This window comes from Helianthus annuus, chromosome 13, assembly GCF_002127325.2.
Source record: "Helianthus annuus cultivar XRQ/B chromosome 13, HanXRQr2.0-SUNRISE, whole genome shotgun sequence".
Lineage (NCBI taxonomy): Eukaryota > Viridiplantae > Streptophyta > Magnoliopsida > Asterales > Asteraceae > Helianthus > Helianthus annuus.
In genome coordinates, this window is record NC_035445.2 from 166519692 (window position 1) to 166538658 (window position 18967).

The 18967-nt window shown below is 36.1% G+C and overlaps 2 long non-coding RNA genes across 3 annotated transcripts; both read right to left on the reverse strand.

Annotated features, from left to right (window-relative positions):
• Positions 1-13793: 13793 nt before the first annotated feature.
• On the reverse strand, positions 13794-15225 carry LOC110897648. The gene is made up of 3 exons (XR_002568834.2): positions 14987-15225; positions 14674-14810; positions 13794-14519 (listed from the first exon to the last, which is right to left on the reverse strand). It is a non-coding gene; the product is annotated as an uncharacterized LOC110897648 (long non-coding RNA).
• A 1260-nt stretch (positions 15226-16485) lies between these two features.
• On the reverse strand, positions 16486-18533 carry LOC110897656. 2 transcript variants are annotated; one of them, XR_004876556.1, is made up of 4 exons: positions 18344-18533; positions 17835-18005; positions 16820-16887; positions 16487-16719 (listed from the first exon to the last, which is right to left on the reverse strand). It is a non-coding gene; the product is annotated as an uncharacterized LOC110897656 (long non-coding RNA). The 2 variants fall into 2 exon arrangements; XR_004876555.1 differs by having other exon boundaries at positions 16486-16887; positions 18344-18524.
• Positions 18534-18967: the final 434 nt, after the last annotated feature.

An 18967-nucleotide genomic window follows, 5' to 3' on the forward strand; every position in this document is an offset into this window, starting at 1 on the left:
AACTGTTGCATTGTCACTCTCGAAAAACATCCTTGCCGCAGCATTTTCTTCAACGGCTTCAACATTGATTGAATTGAAAAAGTCATCGTACTCAAACATCCAAGGCTGACCAGGACATTTTACTGGTAAAGTGTGCCTTTGTACTCTGACCTCAGACCATTCCTCAACCCTTTTAGCCTCTAGATTCCAGACTCTTAAGTTCGGGGTGGCATACCCAAGAAAGTATCCTTCAATTGCTTTTGCCCCAAACTTTCCATTAGGATCGATGATTGTCCACGGAGCTCCAAACGGTTCAAGATACGACAAATCCGGTTTTCGTTTGTGAAGAAGCTCATAATAGGTCTTGTTGTGCCTTTTGACTGTAAGGACTCGGTTCAACGTATAACATGCAGAAGCCCCAGCTTCACTCCAGAATGGAATGGGCAACTGCGACTCTACCAACATAGTCCTAGCAGTCTCGATCAATGTGCGGTTCTTACGTTCAGTGACGCCATTCTGTTGAGGAGTATAAGCTGCACTAAATTCGTGGAGAATACCTTTTGAAGTGCAAAACTCTGCCATGGCATGATTTTTGAATTCAGTACCATTGTCGCTACGTATCCGCCTAACCTTCAACTTATACAAATTCTCAATCTGAATGATCAAGTTTTTGATAATGCCAAAGGTTTCACTCTTGTGTGCCATGAATGCCACCCAAGAAAATCTTGAATAATCATCAGTTATCACGAGGCAATATTGATCGTTTCTGATGCTTTTGTGCTTCACAGGACCGAACAAGTCCATGTGCAAACGTTTAAGAGGAACGGCCATCGTGTTGATCTTCTTTGTAGGTTGTCGCTTCTTCGTTTGTTTTCCCTTTTGGCACGAAACACAGACGTCTTGAAGATGGAGATTTTTAAGAGGAACACCATTCACCAATTCATTTGATACCAAATGATTCATTTTGCGTAAGTGAATATGACCCATTCGTCTGTGCCAAGAGATTGAGTCTTTTTCTGTGGCTTTGGAAACGAAACATGTTGCTTGTGCAGACGTAGTAATAGCTTGACTCATATCAAGGACATACAGATCATTTATCCTTGGAGCAGACAAGAGAATCCATTCTTTTGGAATTTTGAAGCCGGGTTTCAGCACATAACATCCATTAGCATCAAAGTGTACTGAGAACTGCTTATCACAGATTTGTGAAACGCTGAGAAGATTGTGATCAAGTTATTGCACAAAGTTGATCTTATCAAAGCTGACAATCCCGTTGGATATCATTCCTTCACCCATAATATATCCGCCTTTATCTCCAGCAAAAGCAACATAACCTCCTCTAATAGATTTGACATCGTAGAGAAGCTTCATGTCGCCTGTCATGTGCTTGGATGCCCCACTATCAACAATCCAATGACTACTGATAGTTCCTCTTGGAACACCCTGCACATGAACTCACTTGATTAGTTGGAGATGGGGACCCAAGCCATTGTGGTCTTGGGTCTTCCATTTTCATCAACAACAATAACTTCTATTCTTTGATGATTTGTAAATTGTGATGATCCCCCTGATTCTTTAACCGTTTTTGGTTTCCAATGTCTGTTTTGTTTTACCAGTGTCATTCTTTAAAATCTTAACTTCATGGTTGTCAGAAGTTTTTGAATTTTTTGGTTTGACAGAAACAGATGTTTTGTTAACCACATCGGCTTTAATTGCCTTTTCAATTTTCTTGACCTGTTGACGTTTCTGTTTCTTTTCTCTTTCTTTTACAAGACGGGGATCTTGTTTTACAGAAACAGATCGCTTGCGGTCAGTTTTGTCACGGGGATCATCAACTTTGCCTTTTTGTTTATGAAGATATGGACAATTTCGAATTACATGTCCAATTGTACCACATTTAAAACATGATCTTCGTTCAACAAACCCCGAAGTATCATGTGATCGTCTTGCTGATGATGATGAACTTTGTGATCCCGAGGTACTAGGTTTTGAACAGTTTGGTTCATTTCTTTTCAACATTGTTGCTTGTTTAACAAAATCTAAGTTAGATTTGTTTTCAAATGTTTCGATTTTGTCCGTTCCCTTTGATTTCACAAAGTCCACCTGCTTGTTCTTCTTTTGGGTTTGTTTCCTCTGACCCTGAGTCAGTGATTTTCCTTTTGCTTTGGTATGATTTTGTTGCCTTTTCTCTGTTGGTAATTTCTTATTGCCATATTGTTTTCGAACTTCGGCCTTTGGAATAGGAGGACACTGTGTAACTGTAACATGTGGTCCTGTCTTTCCCAAAAACTTACTTGTCGAATTTTCAAAGACTTTACTGATTAAAGATTGATTTACATTCTTAATAGGAAAATCTTTGTCGGAATAAATTCTATCATCGCCAACAAGAGTGTACAACAAATTCACACTCTCTGACTCTTTTGCAGACGAGGACTCGATTGCAATAGTCTTAGCGGGTTTTGTAGGAGGATCACATAGAATATGATTCTCAAGAGGTATGTCCTCTTCTTTGATTTCCGCATCAGACTTTGCTGCGTCAATATCATCGGATTCATCATCAGAAGAATCAGCATCCTCAATAATAACTGGAGGATCCTGATACGGTTCAGCAGAAGACACACATGTATCTGCTGATACATCTGAATCGGATGATACTTCTTTCTTGTATCTGAGTCCTGTTGCAAATTCCTTAACATCTAGAGGAACAGACGGTTCAAAGAAAGTTCTATCCTCCTCATCAGGAATGGCATCATAATTGTGTCTCACATGTGGTGGACATTTCTTGTAACCTATGCATGTGACATCCCGTTTCTCTTTCTGAACGTCGATGATGTGATCCAACACATAGCTAGAGCTCAAATAACTGTCTAGCTTAAGTTGGATCGCCTCACTTTCAGTTTTCACACAAGCCATTTCTTTTTGCATAATCTCAAGGCGAGTTATATACAAATTAATGTCAGTTTGTTTTCTGGAAACTATTTTAGTTAATTCGGTTTTATCTTTCTTTAATTTCTCAATTACCGATTTAAACTCCTTTTCATGGTTTTCATAAAACATGTTGGCTTCAGTGCACTTTGAAAAATCCACGGTCAACTTCTGGTTGTGGATAAACGTCACATCATATTTCTCTTGCAAAGTCTCGTGTTTGCTTTGTAACTCACACCACTTATCATTCAATGTAACATGTTTGTCTTGCAAATCAAACAAACTAGCTTGTAAAGCATCATGTTTGCCTTGCAACTTAGACATGTCTGCCTCTAAATCAGCACATTTAACATTCAAACTATCACAATTATCACAGATAACAGCAGTGGGTTCATCGACACATACCTGACTTGATGAACTGTCGACATTAGCCATAAAGGCTGAATGGAGAGAAGATGAAGAATAAGCTGCTTGATCCACCAGAATAGATCTTCTATCAGTTCCTGCTGCAGCTTCCTCCAAAAGCTCATCAATATCTGCATCGACTGGCGCACTTGATGTGTCATCCACCTGATCATCGCCTGAACTCGAGGATTCTTCATCTGAACTTCTACTGTAACCAGAAGAGTCTTCATCCTAGGAAGATTCACCACCATTGGCGGAAGATTCTCCACCACTGGCATGATTTAAAGCCTTGACAACCTCAGCAAAACACGCTGTTCCATCCGGAGCATCACCACTCAGCTGGATCGACCAATCACAACCTTCATCTACTTGAACCACAAGTGCCTGGTTGGCATTTGATGGTCCCGCTTGACCTTGGTTGTTGACAGGTATCAACGTACTCTCATTGTTCCTGTTTTGATTTTGCTGGTTACCTTGATTTCTGAAGGGATTCTGGTTCCCATGTTGTGCTGGCTTTGTACATTCCCTTTTGAAGTGACCCCGTTCACCACAGTTAAAACACTTTACAACCTGCTTATCGAACCCATACTTGGTGTCTTTCTTGCTTTCCAAGCTGGTCCTGCCAGTTCTTTCCATGAAATCCTTTGCCCTCCTTACAGCACTTGCAAAGGCCCATTTGATATCCATCAAATCCATCTCTTCCTTGTCAATTTGCTGATAGTCTTCTTGTGTCAGATTAATGTTGCCAATCTGACCTTCCACTAACCCACAATACACGCTCACCAAAGTGTTTAGCAGCTCCATATGTTCCTTAGCTACTTCCACACTGACTTTAGAAAAGCTTGAGGTGTCGAGCCGTACTGTATTTGGCTTTGATTGCTGACCTGCAGATGACGTGCTTCCATAACAAGCTTGTTGTTGAGCAGGAAGTGGATTCCCATATAGATCAGTTGCTACAGTAGATGGCCGATAGGCTTGCTGTTGAGGATTTCCATACAAGTCTGTAGTTGGAGCTGGCTTGACAGGAACTTGTATCTGATTGCCATAAAGATCTGTGCTCGTGACAAAAGTTGTCTGAAGAGGAGCATGAGAAACTCGTCTTGCAGAAGAGGTGCTGGAGGTTCCATAATACATCTCTGGATTCTGTGGAACTGGAACCTTCTTTGCCTTTAAAGTTTCTTCCTGATCTTTATTCTCCAAAAGCTGCACGAAGTCTTTGATGTTTGTTGTAGCCAAAACCCCGTTGTATTTCAAAATCTCCAAGAAACTATTCCACTGGGGTAGCAACGCATCAGCAAACTTCTTCACTACCTCAACTGGAGTTGTCACAACCCCAAAATTACCTAACTCTGTAAGCAAGTGATAGAACCGACTTGTCATGTCTCCCAACGATTCCTTATCCATACACGTGAAGCCATCGAATTCTTTCTTGAGTAGATCGTGTCGCAATTGACGTGTTGCTTCATTACCTACCCCTCTGGTCTTCAACGCATCCCACAGTTTCTTCGTTGTCTTAAAACTGACAAACTGATGGTAAATATATTTGCTTAACGCCTGAGTAAGAATGGCGTATGCTTTCTTTTCCAGATCATACGTCTTCTTCTGATCTTCTGGAAGATCGGCAAACGTAGCAGCAGATGAAGCGGCAACCTCTATTGTTTGATCGAAATCTGTGGTGAAACGTAACCACAATTCTGTATTTTGACCCAGCACGTATGTGTAGAACCGATCAACCCATCCTGGATATTCATTTAAATGCATCAACTTTGGAGGCCGATTCAAGCTTCCGGTTTCGCTCTCGCTCAATAAAATGCTTTGAATACTGGGCGTCTGATTTGATACGAAAGCCCATTGACCGGTTGTTATAGCATTTGTTTGCGAAGAAGTGGATACGAGTGATTCGGCCCATGAGGGAGATAAACTAGTATTTCTGTACTTTCCCTCATCCAGAGACGGAGTTCCCCACCAACTCGGATTCATCGTTGATATTTATGAATGATAACCTGAGAAACACACTTAAATCAAACAGTTAAATCACAAATGCAAACTTTCTGTTTAAAAATTCCAAGTGTTTTGACGAAACCAAAATTCCACGAAACAAGCTTGGTTATCTTTACGAAACAGATTGATGTATTTGTTTCTTTGGGCCTCGACGAAACAGTTTTATAACATTGAGTTTGATAATTTACGAAACATAAAGCCCAAATTGGTAGCCCAACACTACTCGACGAAACGAAATTCTGGGCTCAAACGACGAAACAGATTTGTATTTTGTAAAATGACGAAATAAATTTGTAAGTTTTGGGCCTGACGAAACAAAAACCCAAGATCACAAACGGCCCAAAACGCTTAACGAAACAGAACTTAACGCTTTTGGGCTCCTCGACGAACAGGCCCAATCTTTGAATTTCGACGAAACTAAGACTTTTGTTTCGTCAACTATACTTCGGCGAAAAAGATTTTTGTTTCGTCAAAAGATTTCTGAAATGTGTTTCGTCGACCTGTGTTTCGTCGAAAACGATGTCAGGGGTTGGTAAACTTTTTGACTTTATCTTCTACTGACACAACAGGAACTGCTTTCGGCTAAGGCATGATGTTTTTCACCAAACAAGTAAGGTTCCTAATATTTTAATCTAAACAAAATTTCCAATTCACAAACAACTTTCAAGTTTCAATCTCAAAGATTAAAAAGTTGAAAAATACCAAGAACACTTTGAAGTTTTTATGAAGATATCAAGAACGAACCCAGAATATTTATGTTTTCCGGTAAACTAGTGAGTTTTCCGGTGTCCCGACAACTTTCCGGAATGCGTTTTTGCTCGAAACTTCACTAAAAATCAACTTTTAATATGTGAACATGAAAAATAAAGTGGTTTTTATAAGAACTTCCAGCCAACAACAAGATTTAAACCAAAATAACAATGTTTTTCAGAAAAATATAAACTTCTCAAACCCGAAAAACAAACAAGAACACCTCGGTTTTAACAAGGAGAAGAGCCAAGGCTCTGATACCACTTGTAGGTCCGGCTAGGAGGATCTAGTCGCAATCCTTGTGTACAAACCACCCCGGTTGTGCGGAATCCAACCGAGATAAAACACGCAAATACACAACACGCAAGATTCACCGATTAACACCTCTGTATTAATACGTATGAAAAGATCAGTTACAAGCTCAATGTTTACAAATATACTCTGTAAACTCTCAAAGTTCTCTCGTGTGTGTGTGTGTGTGTGCTCTCTGTGTTCAACCTTATCTTATCCAGAGACTGACTGACTATTTATAGTCACAGCACCACGAAATGGAACTTGGCGAATCACAACTTGACGAAATGGAGAAACAGACGACGAAAGTGGAACATTGTCGACGAAAGGGAGTATTGGTCGACGAAACAAGGCTGTTTTGTCGACTCCCTTGTGTTTCGTCAATAATGGGCTTGGGCCCAATTGATGATTCGCCAAACAGTTACAAGCCCAAGTGTTGTTTGCTTGTTTCACTTATCTGCTTAGCCCAAATATCAAGTTCCAGTCCTTTATGTGTCTTGGCTTGCTCTTGATCTTGATTCACAACGACGGAGGAATGCCGTTGCCCGAGCCGACATGCGTCAAGTCGAGTCGCGTCCACAAACATGTATCAACATAAGATTAAAAGTTAGTTTAGTTAAACTAAAAAGACCGTTATCGGTTTTAAGGGTTAAATAACTGTTCATCCAGTTTACCTCTGTTAGTATTTTTGTTGACGTGACATTCTAATATTTGTTGATGTGGAATTCCACATCATCAACCAATTGGTCAGTGATCAATGATGGTCCACATCACCAACCATGTTATTTTTTTTTTCTGATGTGAAATCCTGTGATAAGCACCGAACATATATTTTTCTAGGTTATATAAGTTAAAGAAATGGCTGTTATGAATTGGAATAAGAATAGTTGGTATGTAGGCTATGAATGTATGTAAATAAGATATATGAGTGGAGTGGTTAATTAGGTACAAGATATGAGTGGAGACAAGAAAGCGGTGGACAAAACAAGGATGCTTACATTTCAACAAATTCTTTAAATATTCTTGTGCATATTGCACAATTATTTGATATTCTATGATGTCAAGTTGCAGCCATTAAATTTACTAATTACCACTTGTGTTGCACTTAATGTACATTTTACTATTTTTTAATCTGAATTTCTTTTAAGAATAAGGTTTTTGTATCTCTTCACAGCAGCAGTAAGAAAATTGGGTTACTTAACATGTCAAAATTCTTGACTTAAATCCCTGTATCGAGTTGACAATTCTCGGACAATAGTGATTGTCATATGGTTCTAATATCCAGAGATTTGTCGGTTTTCAATTAACAATACTGGTTGTTACATGGTTCCGCGTTAAACAGCATTTGCAGATCCCGTTGAATATAGTGGTTGCTATGTTTTCTTTGAAAAAGATAAACTTCTTATTGTCAAGGCATATTTCTTGATCCCGTATCTTCATTTCGCTCTGCTTTTGTTTTAATTTCTCTGACTTATACATGAGTTCCAGCAACAAAACCCGTACTAGTGTTATGTTTTGACATAAAAAGGAGAAAAAGAGATGTCATAAAATCTGTTTATGATTGTAGTTAAAATTTTCATAATGAATTGCTTTAAAAAAAAATTTCATCCAAATCCTGAACACTTGGTTTCAAGTGATAGAATAATGTGACATTTAAATGACCACAATAACTAACAAACATAATAATAAGTTTTGTAATGATTATAATATGCTGTTTTCTCTATCTTAATTTTAATTTTTATTTTTTTTGGATTGAAAAAACCAGATTTTAATAAGCATATGGTTAAGAAGTTATGGTAATAATAGTGATTTATTATAATAATTTGCAAAAGAACATCGCAAAAATATGAGATTTTGCAATTGAATTTTCTAAAAATGGCACGCTGTAACATAAAAAAAAAAAAAAACCCAAAATTCCTACAGATGCATACCAAAAAACATTCTACAAGATTACAAAGATTAGAAGCTTGTTTTAGTAAATTAAAATTAACCCCTGTTGATCTTATAGGGTTAGATGATAACTCATCTTGATCATGTATATACAACTTACGTTATTTAGTCATTTTGTGTACATGACATTCAAATTATTCATTGATGTGGCATTCCACATCGTCAACCAATTGGTCAGTGGTCAATCGTCAATGATCATCCACATCACTAACCATGTGAACATATTTTTTTTTTCTAATGCCAAATCCACTGATAATCACTTTAACATTTTTTTTCTAGGTTAAAAAAGTTAAAGCAATAGATGCAAATCCAATAATACTACAGGGTCTTGTTTAATTCAGGTTGCCTCTCTCTCGTTCTTAGTTGTTATGCATATATGTGTGTCTCTATATATGTTCTAAATTCACGTTTGTTTATAGTGATTTTATCGATGTTCTTGTCCTCTTGGTTAACATAAATTAACAATTCTTTTGTTTGGGAGTAGGTAAAGTGTAGGTATATATAGTTGTCAGCTAGCTACATAACAATGAATTGGCCGGTTTGTACTTTTTTTATAAAATTTCATGAATTATATTATAATTAATGTCAAGTTGTCAATGGTTAAAGAAATCGATTTTTTCTTCTTTTTGAACGGCAACTTTCATTAAAACGAACCAAAGAGGCCAACCACAGTTAACGAGAAACTAACACGGAGATGCTACAAAACACAGAAAGAAATCGTTTTATTGCTCTGCCATACCCATGGTCCGATGAAAGAAATTGTTTATTGAGCTTGAATGAAAATAAACTAATATGAAGTTTGTACGACTTGAAAACTTGACCATTCATTTTAATGATTTAATTTAGCGTAAACGAACACAATAGTATAGTTATACCACCCCTTTGATACATATTACAAAGGTAACCAATTTGAAAGGCCAACGCTCACTAGGAAACAAAGAAGCAATGCTTGAACAAGGTGTGATTTACGGATGTTTTAACAATGTGAGATATGATAGCTGAAAGTTTGATTCCATGTTTTGACAGCATATTCTCAAATCGGTGACCGGTTGGATGTCATGAGATGACTCAATAAGTTAACAATGATATATACATAGGCAGGTAAGGTGATTGACGTTGCTCTATTAAATGATGATTTCAGGTAGGCTCATCTATTGGTTCAATATAAGTGAGAGTAACGATGGTATTTAAATGTCCATTAATAATGATTTATGACACTAACTAATATAAACTAGGATTAAGCACCCCCGCGTTGCGGTGGGGGCGAACACCAATGTCACACTACTGCCAACGACCACCAATACTAAAGTTGCGGCGTGTTAATGCAAAGAAATTAAACTGAAACGTTGAACATATAAAAGAATAACTAAGTCGATTTAGGACTCGCGCGTTATGATGAACCTGTCAAACGGAAAAAAATAGACAATGTAAAAATGTTTAACCACACACGCACATTGCGCCGTGTTAACTTGCAAAATTTAGAACGGAACGTAAAGCGAAAATTTTGCAGAAAATGAAAAGTATGGGGGCTCAAAGTTGAAAGTATAAAAGTTGTGAGGTTAAACTGTAAATGATGATGTACAATAGTTTAATGCATACAAGTGTTACAAATTAAATCTATAGTAGGAGCCACATGGAAGGGGCTTCAAGTTCAAGCCCCCACTACACATAGTCTTATGCTTGCTACAGACTCACACATTATCATGGGACACCATACGCAATAATCACTTGTACTTTCTTGTGCCTCAAAGTTGTAAACCCACATTGGGTACAACTATAAGATGCATAATACATCTAAAAAGCTTGAAGTACAAATTTTAATGCAACAAAATATCTACAAAGCTTTATGTACAAGTTTTAATGCAACAAAATGTTGCAAATTATATAGTATATAGTATATAATATTTAATTAGATGTTTGATTAGTTATAAACTGTTGAAATTGAGCCCTTCAAATTCTTATAAATATAACAAACAGAAAAAGAAAAAGACAAAGTCAAATGATCACTATTCATTCGGTCGGATGTTATCAATTAATAGATATATACAATATATTCTTAATATATCAAAGTGCTTAAATCGTTAGTTTTGTAATTTTTGTTATAAAAATGTAGTTAACTTAATCAACGTGTATATACTCCTCCTATACCTGATACAATTTGGGCGTACAAGGGCTGAAAACCGGAAATTAAGTGGCCATTTGCCTATGATAGATAGTTGTTGTTGGGCTCAAACCAGCAGCCCAAATGCATGCAGTACATATTTTTAAAAACAATCACAGTGGGCCGCTTGCAATTGTTCTTCACCTCAGGTGCGTGCGTTCGAACCACCACTTTTCCCCATAATCACGCTCCCAAAAAGTAATTTATGCCTCCGTTTTAGTTGCTGTTTTGATTTCAATCGTTGCCCCCTTTGTGGGTTTGTTTTTTATTGTAAATTTCTGCTATTTGTGACTAGTGTTTTCTTGTTCGTGTTTTTTGCGGTTAATTTATGAACCAGAGGGTTTTTTGTGTTCGGTCCGTAGGGTTTTTTACGCAGATGTGAAATTGGGAATGTATGTTGCGCTCTTGTTGGTTTTGGTTTTGCTTGTTTTGGAAGGGATTTTAGCTATTGAGTTTGCATGCACACCAGGTGTTTGGTTTAATGCCTCAATGAAAGATGCCTCTTTTTGTTGCAATTTTTGAAATGACTCTGTTTTCAGTGTGTAACTATGTGGCGTTTTGGAGCGGATCTCAGGTTGTTAATTTGTTTAAAACATCAGATGATGGCTTTGGGTATTTTGTTCTATTCATATCTAAATCATAGATGTGACTGAACACTTGGTAAAATAAATGAAGAGACGAAAGTAACACCATTGGTTTCTGTATGTTGGGAATAACTAAGGTTTCGTGAAATGAGTGCACACCAGTATATTTGATCATATATTTGATTTTAGTTTCATTCTGGCTTTGGGTATTTTGTTCTATGGGAGTGACAAGCGTCCCCATAGGTTTCTTTTATATAATATATAGATTCAGTTGTGGGGTTTGGGGAACATGCATGCTTGCCAGTTCACTCTGTCTAAGCTTTTATAAGTTAATATTTTTTTTAGTTTATAATTTATGCATCATTTTGATAGACAATACATTCTTGCTGAACTGAGGGAGCATAAAAACTCTTATACTGACTTTGACTTTTTTTCTACTTGTTTTATAGCTTTCATGCTATTGGTTCAATCGACTTCAGTGTGTATGTAGTGTAGATTTTTAATAAAATCAGAAAATTGATCATGTGTATTCCTGAGCTTCTTTTGTAAATTAGATCGACATTCATGTCGTAGTATCCAGTAGATCGTTTTTCATGTCTAAATTGGGGATGAGTACTAAATTAGGGTTCTTGAACCTAAAAGTCGAGGTTTTCCATTTAATTGATTCAAAGACAAAGAAGTTTGTAAATAACAGGTTATATGGATACCTAGACTCATATTTATATATGTATACATTTCGCATACACTTGAACGAGTGACCCACTAACCCGTTTCTTTTTCAGGAAAGTTTATGAGCTTTTATTAACTAATTATGTTATTTGTTCATAAAGTGGAAGTTTAGTTTGATGGCTGTGTATAGATTTGTATGTTGCATCATATGTACTATGCAGATTGCTATTGGAAATGGTCACTTAATCTGTTAATTGGACTATATCTTTGGGATTCATTTGGATCTTTTAGGCTGCTAATGCTCACTTTGAAAGTAGTTTAAAAAGTAGGTATGTTCTGATTTTTTATTTTCCACATCAGTTAGTTGTTATCTGTTATTCATACAAACCCTATAGGTTCTTTTATATCCATATTTCATTTTATTAGATTATATTACTTTTTGCTATTTGTTTTATTAATATACAACACCTTAATTATTTTTGTGTCCTAGGTTACCTTTCTAATACTGCTATCTTTTACATGACCACTCACTCTCTATACGATTAGGTTAAACTGAGAGTTGTGTGTGTGTATAGGGATACCGATGGGAGTAACGGTCAAGTCATCAGTCAACATCGGATTGAAAACAGGGTACTCTGTTTTGGTCACCGTAGCAGCCGGTTTCGTCGGAATCCAAATCAGCGCCGCTTTGAGATGCCTTGGTGACTACGTTTTAGGGTTATACAATTTTAACAGTTATTACGATCCTACCCTCAAAAGGGCTCGTCAACATGTGTGGAAAAAAATGGGATTTTCATTGTGGAAGGGGACATAAAGGACACCGGTTTGCTGAACAAACTCTTTGAGGTAGTTCGCTTTACTCATGTTATTTATTTAGCTGCTCAAGCTGGTGTTAGATATGCAATGAAGAAACCCAAAATCTTATACTCATAGTAATATTGCAGGTTTTATTATTGTTCTTGAAGTATGCAAAAATGCAAATCCACAGCCTGCAATTGTTTGGGTATCTTCTAGTTCTGTTTATGGGTTGAATACAGAAGATTTCGGAAAAAAGATCGAACTGATCCTATACGCTGCAACGAAGAAAGCGGCTGAAGAAATCGCTCATACGTATAATCATATTTATGGGTTGTCTTTGACGGGTTTGAGGTTCTTTACGGTTTATGGACCATGGGGTAGACCCGATATGGCTTATTTTTTCTTTAGTAAAGATATCTTGAAACGGAAATCGATTCCCATTTTTGAGTCTAGTAATCATGGGACTGCTGCGCGTGATTTTACTTTTATTGATGATGTTGTAAAGGGTTGTTTAGGTGCTTTAGACGCCACTGAAAAGAGTATAGGAAGCGGTGGGAAGAAAAAAAGGGGTGGCTCAGTTTAGGATTTTTAATTTAGGGAATACTTCGCCTGTGTGCTGTTAGTTTAAGTGTTGTGATGTTACTTGTTTAGTTTCTTGATTGAAGGTTGACTTGTTGTGTGTATGTGTTTTTTTCTTTTCTTTTTATTAGAAATTTCTTGATATGAGTGTGGTTTTTGTGATCTCATGATACATTTTTACATTCAGCATGACTTTATGATTTCCTTTGTTTTGTTACCTCTTTACTAATCTTTCTTTTTATTGTAATTTGTCAACTGAAGTTGCTAGTATAGGGTTATCAACAAGCGTGTCGTAATAGTAGCTGTGCATTCTTGCCATTTAAATCGCAATCACCGGTTGTTACATAAATCTATTAACAACCTAGGGCAATAGTTGTGTAAACTTTACAGGTCATGTCTACTTTGTTTATCCATTATTTATCAGATATTGCCAGTACATGAATACCTTCCGAGTTACTACCAAGAGAATTAGATCTTTCAAGGATACAATGTTGTCGGGAGATTAAATTTGTGTGCATCGCAATCAAGCTAAAACTTAGCTAATACCCTACATTCATTGTGAGTTAGTTTGCAGCGGGATATTAGTTAATCAATGTGTCAGATATCATTGTTTCATCGTCAGCTGTTTCACAATATGCGCAAAAGAATAAACAAGAGTAGAAGAACAATTGCTATAAGCACAAGGTATTAATCAAAATCGATTGTTTGAATACATCATGTAAAACTAGTTATAAATTAAAATTGAATTTACATATGGTTTTCTAGCTAACGCTCTAGCTATGAAGAGGGTGACATGCAAATTTTCTCTGAATTTGCACACATAAGTTCATGCACCGACTTCACACTCAACTGCTTGACACATTAAACTATGGGGCCAAGTGATAATAATATCAATGCAAACTCGTGTATCTATATTCTTGTCGAGACGTACGAAATTGACAAGTGAGAATTATGTATAACATCCTCTCAACAGATTGTCTTCGTCAAATGATAGGCTAACATGTGGCATCTCTTCTTCATTAGCGAGACTTCATCAATCTTCACTAGAGGTAACTTGCTTCAGTTTGGTAAGTTCCCTTGATCTTCATCCAGATGGTAACTTGACAATTGACATCATAGGCTAGTTCCATAATCCTCATTAGTGGTAACTTACCATCAGAGGTAATCTCCATTAATTCTTCATCAATTATAAGTTCCTTGAATTTTTTTTTGAACGGCAAATTTGGATCACTGACGGACCACTGGAGTATCATCGTGCCACCAGCGGAACCACCCGATCATATCCATCTCCACTAGGCATAATGCCTATACACCAATTCAGGAGGAAACCCAATAAATATGGGAAAACCCCCTTTGTGGGAATCAAACCCAAGACCTATTGGTCCCAAAGTCTTATCCCACCACCAAGATGCCTTGAAATTGACAGCCTAAAAAGCAACAAATAAATATCTAGTTAAAAAATCCAGCCGTTTTTTACAACCAAGCGAAATTAATTAAAAATGCTTAATTGGGGAAAACATTGACTTCACAATCGGAGCTCTAGATGACGAAATTGGGTCCCTGAGAGTTGGGAAAACTCACCTATAGCATTTGTCCACGCGTGTGGCTTGTTGAGACATTTGTCCATTACTTATCCTCATATAACTTCAATTTGTCTAGTTGCACCAAATACGAGTCTGCAGTCTGCTAGATCATGGATTAGCTCCGTATCCCTATCACTTAATAATAATAATAATAATTATTATTTTTGTATAAATTTAGACAAAAAGTTCTTTGGATTGATCCAATCCGATCCATTATGAACAACTCCAACAACTACTAGTAACCATGTTAATTAGTCAAAGTTTTGGTTAAGTTAAAGAATGAGAAATTGCTAAATATTTGAGTTGCATACCACTGAGATGCAGGATAGACTCGCGAGAGTTTTGTTCCAAGTTACAGGAAGCTTATCTTGAATTTGTTCCTCATGTTTGTTGCTTCTTTGATTTCTTATTCAACCATATCTTGAATCTCAGGATGTTTCAAGAGCATGTAAATGAACCAAATTATGGCAATAGATGTAGCCTCCTTTCCAGCAATTATGAAGTATTTTGGATGTGTGTTGTTGATTTGCAGAATATCTTCTTTCTACAACTGCAATTAAAAAACTTCAAGGGTCAAACATTACACTTTGATATTAATGGCCTAACCCATTAACGGATATAACTCTTTTATACGTTAATATATATTTTTTTTTTAAAATTACACCGTATTAACGAGCATTTCATTCTCTTTAATTCGAGCACCCCGTTGCTATAGTTTCCTTAAAACAATTACAGGATTTTGAATACCCGTTAGTTCATTACGTGATTTTGAATACCCAGCACATGACTACGTGATTTTGAATACTTATTACGTGATTACACATTCAGTATAAATCTACTACGTGATTACACGTTCAATATGATTAAAAAAATATTAACGTACGAAAAACATATAGCCATTTGAAAATCAAGGGGGAAGGAGTTCAAGTGGGAAAGGACTAGAATACCCTTTTGTTATTTGTTTCTTTAATTGTTTGTATCTCATATTTACGAAAATGCCACTGGATTACTCTGAACCCAGGTAATATATGTTTTATGTTTTCTTTTTGAAACATAAAACCCCTGAAAATAATATTTCTTTAGTTGACACGTTAATTATCAATATTTTTTTAGAAATTTAGACAGAAAGAGCTTTTGGGTTGACCCAATGCGTTCCATTTTGAACTTCTGACTCCAATAATTACGAGTATCCATGTTGATTAGTTAAAGGCCCAGTTAAGTCAAAGTATGAGAGATTGATAAAGATTTGAGATTGCATACCACTGGAACTGCATGAAAGAGTCTTGAGAGTTTCGTTAAAATCTGCATGAAGATACTGTATCTTTTTTAGGCTTTCTTCACTCACACTGTTTGCAAATTCCTCAACTTCTGTGACTTCAACTGCAGCCGACGGTCAAACAACCCACTTTGACATTAGTGGCCAATTAAACCCATTGCTTTTCAAATTATTTTAACAAGAATATAATCAAAACACATAACACTTACTAGACACTTTTAAAAAAAGTTAGACTACTATTAGAAATAGTATATATATATTCTTTTTTATAATCGTAGTTGAAACATTAACTAGAAATAAGCTTATAAGAAAATAAAAGTGTTTGCATGTCAGTCAACTTGTTATCCACCCAACCCATAATTTTTATAGGGAAAAACTATCCTCTTACCCAAAATCATCTGGTACCTTGTGCATAAGCTTTCTTAGGTTTCCTTGTTATGTCAACGTACAGTACAAGTGTGAGAGTCAATGCAGTTACATCGTCAAAAGAATTACGTATCTAAGACTTCCTTCAGTTAAACCACACATGCTGTCAATATCAATTCCCAAAGCAACTTTAACAATCAAATCCAACATGAATAAACCCTGTGTTATATCATCAATGCCAATAGTCAAAACCAGGTCATTGTATATATTATGCAGTAGTCATATGTTGTTGACTGAAAGGAACTTACACTGCCAAAATCTCTCTTATCACAATTTTTTCCTGGTCAACTGTGAATGTTCCATCACCTACAAGATCCTTTAGGATGTCATGGTCTTAAGTCCCTGCAAAATTTTGTTGTAATATATAACATATTCTGTTGTTCCGCTATACAGAAGCTTCTGATCTAAGCTAACGAGGAAAATGCTTAATTTACATGTTTACCAAAATCAAAGCAGCTAACGTAATTTCCGTATTGAAATGTAATCATTGAACATACTCAATGCACCAAGCTGCAAAAAGGATAATGAAAATGGCTAAGATAAAAAAAAAAGCGAAATTGAAAGTCAACTTGAAAATAAACAGAGTAATAAACAGAATCTTACACCATACGTACATTCTATGCAGCAATATATATATATATTAGTTTAAACTTATGAAAAGTGATTACTGATTTCAACATATAAATTATTGTTATCATTAAAATTCAAGAGTAAATTGCCATTTTGAACCTCTGACACTAGTAACCCCATGTTGATTAGTCAAAGGCCCAGTTAAATCATAGTATGAGAAATTGATAAAGATTTGAGATTGCATACCACTGGAACTGCAATCCATGATAGAGTCTTGAGAGTTTTGTTAAAATCTGCATGAAGATACTGTATCTTTTCTAGGCTTTCTTCACTCGTACCGGAACTCATCAACCACTTTGACCCTTTTACTCTAACTACAAGTAACCATGTTGACTAAAATTCCTCACATCGGCCAAATTCGGATCTAGTAGGTAACTCGGGCCGAGTTTGACTTAAAATAAAATAAAACATAATTTCTATGCCTATCATATTAAAAAATGAATATCAATTTCACGTATTTTGTTATAAATATTAGTAAATTTATGTTATTTGACATATATTTAATTTTTGAAAACTAATTTCTTTATAATTTGGCATGTCCGAGTACTCCCCCTGTACTCTCCGCCTAGGGCGAGTACTCTCAACTCCCCGGTCGACCGACTAGGGAGCGCCTAGCGACTTTTGCAACCATGGAAATAATACTTCTTTAAAACTAATTATCAATAATTTTTTTTTTTTTTTTTTGACAAAAAGAGCTTTGGGTTGACCCAACAAGATCCCTTTTGAACCTCTTACTCCAATAAATACTAGTAACCATGTTGATTAGTCAAAGACCCGGCCAGTTAAGTCAAAGTATGAAAAATTGATAAAGATTTGAGATTGCATACCATGGGAACTGCATGAAAGAGTCTTGAGAGTTTCGTTAAAATCTGCATTAAGATATTGTATCATTTCTAGGCTTTCTTCACTCACACTGTTTGCAAATTCTTCAACATCTGTGACTTTGGATGTGTGTTGTTGCTATGCAGAAACCTTGATAGAATGTCTTCTTTCTTCAACTGCAGTCAAGGGTCAAACAACACAATTTGACATTAGTAGGCAAACCCATTGCTTTCAAATTAAAAATAACAAAGATTATAATCATCACATTCTAAACACTATTAAACAAAGTTAGACGATTATTAAAAATGGTTTGTTTTTTTGTAATCATAGTTAAAACATTAACTAGATATAAGGTTTAAAGAAAATCAAAGTGTTTTCATCTCAGTCAAACAATCCAACCTGACCCGACCCATTCAACCCTACTAAAAAAGTAACCATTTTTCAAAACCCAGACCTCTTTCGACTCGTTACCCAACCCACCAATGATTTTATGGGAGAAAAAGTATCCGCTTACTAGAAATCATCTTGTCCCCTGTTCATTTGTTCAGTCTTGGTCTGGATCAGCTAATAAACAAACTCATCAACCACTTTGATCTTGATGCATTTAGCTTAGCCTCTGGTGTGATATTTAAAAATGCCTTAAATTTCCTGGTTATGCTAATTGCTGTCAACATCAATTCCCAAAGCAATTTTGAATGTCAAATGCACCATGCTTTCATGAATGAAACCTGTGTTATATAATTAATACCAACAATAAAAACCAGGTTTATTGAAAGGAACTTACACCGCTAAAATCTCTCTGTTCTCACAATTGTCCCAGTCAACTCAACTGTGAATGTTCCATCACCTTGAAGAACCTTTAGGATGTAATGTTTACATGTCCCTGCAACATTTAGTTGTAAGGTATAAGATTATCGGTTGTCATAATGAAAATGGCTAAGGAAAAAAAATAACACACAAAACTGAAAGTCAACTTGATATTAATTACATGTGTAATACACAGGAATCTACAAGTGAAGAAAATACCGACTATTATTAAGATTGGTTGTGCAAAATCGACTTCCATCCTTCCAACTCAAAAGTTTAGGTTTGTTCTCGATCCTCCGAGAGGGACCTACAAGTGGTATCAGAGCCTCGC